The 4,399-nt window shown below is 42.1% G+C and overlaps 1 long non-coding RNA gene across 1 annotated transcript; it reads left to right on the forward strand.

Moving 5' to 3' along the window:
- The first annotated feature begins 2,685 nt into the window (after positions 1-2,685).
- LOC139195332 (uncharacterized) lies at positions 2,686-3,933 on the forward strand. Its single transcript, XR_011580161.1, has 5 exons — positions 2,686-2,810; positions 2,894-2,991; positions 3,075-3,172; positions 3,256-3,353; positions 3,529-3,933. It is a non-coding gene; the product is annotated as an uncharacterized lncRNA (long non-coding RNA).
- Positions 3,934-4,399: the final 466 nt, after the last annotated feature.

Genomic DNA, 4,399 nt, shown 5'->3' on the forward strand with positions numbered 1-4,399 from the left:
AGCAGTTGAGGATGAGTACTCGAGAGCAATGCTAAGTAATCGACCAGGCAAAGGCTCCAGGCAGTCAGTTCCAAATTGGAGGTTTGATTTCAGGTTCCGACTGACTGCTCTCTTTCTCCTTGTCCTGCAGGTGTGGACAAGGACAAAGACAAAGACAGGGAGAAAGCATGATATGGGATACTCTTGCTTTCGACCCTGATGATATGAGATACTCTTGTTCTTGGTGTGGCTTATTTGCTGAGGTATTATCGGGGGGAAATAAAGCTGAGTATTTCGAGAGGTTATGTTGAGGGTGCCTTTTCGAATGCGAGAAAGGGTTGAGCATTTTTGCAGGTTTGCCTGTCCGTTGAGGAGGGAGGTCAATGTATATAGGGATTTCCCAATAACAAGTAGTAATGCTATTCCTTTACCCTTCTTGGTCACAGCAATGTAGTGGGAGCTGCCAGCTTCACGTGTTTTAATTTTGTCAGAGCACTTTGAAAAAGTGGTATGTGGTATCTGGAAAGCTGATATTACGTGTGAAGATTACAGACAAGCTTTATCTAAGGAAATCTGGCTCTCGAAGTTCTGAGAGTTGTGCCTCTTCGGTTTTCGAACAAGCAATCCCGTCGAGGATCTGACTCTCGAGATTCGGAAAGCGGTGCTACTCCGGTTTTTGAGAAAGTAATTATGTTGGGAGTCTTTTCTCGAATGTGAGTAAAGGTTGGACGTTCTTGCCAACCTGTCTTGCCGCAAAACACGGAGGTCGACACACATAGGGACTTTCCAGTTGTCAAGCAGTGGTGCTGTTCCTTTACCCTTATGGGTAATAGTAGGGTAGCTGGAACTTCGAAATTCTCGTGCCTAAACTTTGTCAGAGATCTTTGACAAAGTTATATGTGGTACCCGAGGAGTTGATGGTGCATATGGAGAGCGGTGATTGAACAGTAAGATTCACGTGCTTTCTACTTCACCAGAAATCTTCGACAGATTGCCCGTAATTTCCGCAAAGCTGAGTGTGCATGTGACAGGTGCTGACGAGGCTGAAAAAGCAGGTGCTTCTTCGATTTCTGAGATCGGCCCTCGTGGTCTCTGAGCAGCCCAGCTTTTGAGAAAGCATTCGCCTCTTCGATTTATGAGATCGGCCCTCGTGGTCTCTGAGCAGCCCAGCTTTTGAGAAAGCAAACGCCTCTTCGATTTCTGAAGCTCCGTCGAGTGCAGATTTTTATAGAGGCTGGCATTAAGTTCCACAGCACACTTGAATCTCTACCAGTAGAAGCTCATTTCTTGCACTTCTAAGATCTTGATTTGTCTGACCTCTTCCTTCTTCAACACATTTGAAAATGTCTGGACCCTCCGACCGTCGTTTTGACTTGAACCTTGGAGAAGAGACAGCCACGCCTTCTCCAGACAATATATGGCGCCCATCCTTCATATCCCCTACTGGTCCTCTTACCGTTGGGGATTCTGTGATGAAGAATGATATGACCGCTGCAGTGGTGGCCAGGAACCTTCTCACTCCCAAAGATAACAGACTACTTTCCAAACGGTCTGATGAGTTGGCTGTTAAGGACTCTCTGGCTCTTAGTGTTCAGTGTGCAGGTTCTGTGTCTAATATGGCCCAACGCCTATTTGCTAGAACCCGCCAAGTTGAATCATTGGCTGCTGAAGTGATGAGTCTCAAACAGGAGATTAGAGGGCTCAAGCATGAGAATAAGCAGTTGCACCGGCTCGCCCATGACTATGCTACAAACATGAAGAGGAAGCTTGACCAGATGAAGGAATCTGATGGTAAGGTTTTACTTGATCATCAGCGGTTTGTGGGTTTGTTCCAAAGGCATTTATTGCCTTCGTCCTCTGGGGCTGTACCTGGTAATGAAGCTTCAAATGATGAACCTCCAATGCCTCCTCCTTCTGGGGTTTTGTCAAGTACTGAGGCTCCGGATAACCACCCTCCGGTGCTTTCTCTTTCTGGGGCTCTACCGACTGCTGAGACTTCCCCTAAGCAACCTTTGTGAAGGCTCCCTTTTGTTTGTTTATTTTGACTCATGTATATGTACATATTTGTGGCTTATCGAAAATATTAATAAATAAGCTTTGCTTCATTTCAACATATTGTGTTAAATACACCAAAGCCTTCTTCATAAAGTTCTTTGAATTTTTGCTTTTGTTGAAACCTGTATTGTTGAAGCTTTGTGAGTGAAGCATGTAGTTTGAGGTAGTGTTCCCTTAATTTCCCGAGTGAGGAAAACTTCTCGGTTGGAGACTTGAAAAATCCAAGTCACTGAGTAGTCACGAACTTTTGAGTACCAAGGCGTAGTAGCATATGGTGGGAGTCCCCCAAGTCTCTAGTCGAGGGAGTTGACGAATGAGATGTCTTGCTAATAGTCCATGTCGTAAGTACCAAAACTTCATTCTTTTGTTTTCTAAGTGGTAGCCCCGGACTTTTTCTTCATAGATTTTGTTGATGAAGGTTGCTAGGCCCGAATAAGTGGAATTGCAGAAGGTGTAACCGTTGGTGCATTAACATCATAATGGAAGCATCACAATGATGGAAGCATCACAATGATGAAAGCATCATAATGATGAAAACACCATAATGATGAAACATCATAATGATGAAAACACCATAATGATGAAACATCATAATGATGTTTCTTTGGTGGAATTGTTTTTCATTTCCCCTAACAACCGGAATTGTTTTTCAACATAACACCATCATCTGTAGGTCGAATCACAAAGTTGTCTTCATGAAAGTTGTTCGTTAATTCCTTAACTACAACATATTCAAATTGGAGAGCCATCGGAGCAGTACAACTCCAGAAATCCAGGTATGATGAGTGACTGTTTATCATTTGTCTGTCAACCCGTCAGATTTGTTGTGAGCTTGGAAACTCTATTTTCTCTTGCTCAGATCAGCATGCTTTCTTCATTGAAGTTGTTCCTCAGCTTGTGAACTACAACATATCCAAATTTGAGATCCCTCGGAGCTGTATAACTCAAGAAACTCAGGTATGATGAATGACTGGTTATTATTTTTCTGTCAACCCGTCAGATTTGTTGTGAGCTTCGAAACTCCATTTTCTCTTGTTCAGATCGGTATGCTTTCTTCATTGAAGTTGTTCCTCAGCTTGTGAACTACAACATATCCAAATTTGAGATCCCTCGGAGCTGTATAACTCAAGAAACTCAGGTATGATGAATGACTGGTTATTATTTTTCTGTCAACCCGTCAGATTTGTTGTGAGCTTCGAAACTCCATTTTCTCTTGTTCAGATCGGTATGCTTTCTTCATTGAAGTTGTTCCTCAGCTTGTGAACTACAACATATCCAAATTTGAGATCCCTCGGAGCTGTATAACTCAAGAAATTCAGGTATGATGAATGACTGGTTATTATTTGTCTGTCAACCCGTCAGATTTGTTGTGAGCTTCGAAACTCCATTTTCTCTTGTTCAGATCGGTATGCTTTCTTCATTGAAGTTGTTCCTCATCGACTCTTTCATAACATATCAAAAATTCAGGATGAACTAACGGTTAAATATTTCCAGATCTTCGAAACATCACAACAGCTTCGAAATCTGCAAGAAACCGACTATCATGTTTGGAGCTTCAACACTTTAATTTCCGTCGCTCAAACAGAAATGGTTCCTTCTTGAAAGTTGTTCATATGCTCAAGAACTATAGGGTGTCCAAAATTCAGCTCCATTGGAGAAGAGCAGAGGTTGCAGAAATTTGATAGATGAAAGGAGGCGGAAGAGGGAGAGAGAGAAAAAGTCTCTTGGGTTGGATTTCTATTTTGGGGCAGATTCCAATTTTTGTAGCACCTTCATTATTGATGAATTGCTTGTACTTTTGTCCATTATGAAATTTGGGACTTTGGCTTGTTGTTGGATCTATTATAATATGTTTGGGAACATATATAAGTGAATAAATAAGAAGGAAAATTTTGGGCCCTTGTGGGTGTAAAACAAAAAATGTTTATGTTTACCCAAGTGTTTTTGTACAAGTTCAAGGGCATCTTGGGTTTTGTGAACAAAATTTGTTTATTTGGAGCAAGGTTTTGTGTTGAAGCTTTGTAGGTGAAGCTTTGGTGTTGAAGCTTTGTGGGTGAAGCTTTGGAGGTGAAGCTTTTCGGGTGAAGCTTGTTGGGTGAAGCTTTTTAGGTGAAGCTTTGTGGGTGAAGCTTTTTAGGTGAAGCTTTTCGGGTGAAGCTTTTTGGGTGAAGCTTTTTAGGTGAAGCTTTTCGGGTGAAGCTTTTTGGGTGAAGCTTTTTTAGGTGAAGCTTTGATGGTAAAGCTTTTTGGGTGAAGCTTTTTAGGTGAAGCTTTTTGGGTGAAGCTTTTTAGGTGAAGCTTTGATGGTGAAGCTTTTTGGGTGAAGCTTTGTGGGTGAAGCTTTGGAGGTGAAGCTTTTCGGGTG

This window comes from Malus domestica, chromosome 04 (genome assembly GCF_042453785.1).
Source record: "Malus domestica chromosome 04, GDT2T_hap1".
Lineage (NCBI taxonomy): Eukaryota > Viridiplantae > Streptophyta > Magnoliopsida > Rosales > Rosaceae > Malus > Malus domestica.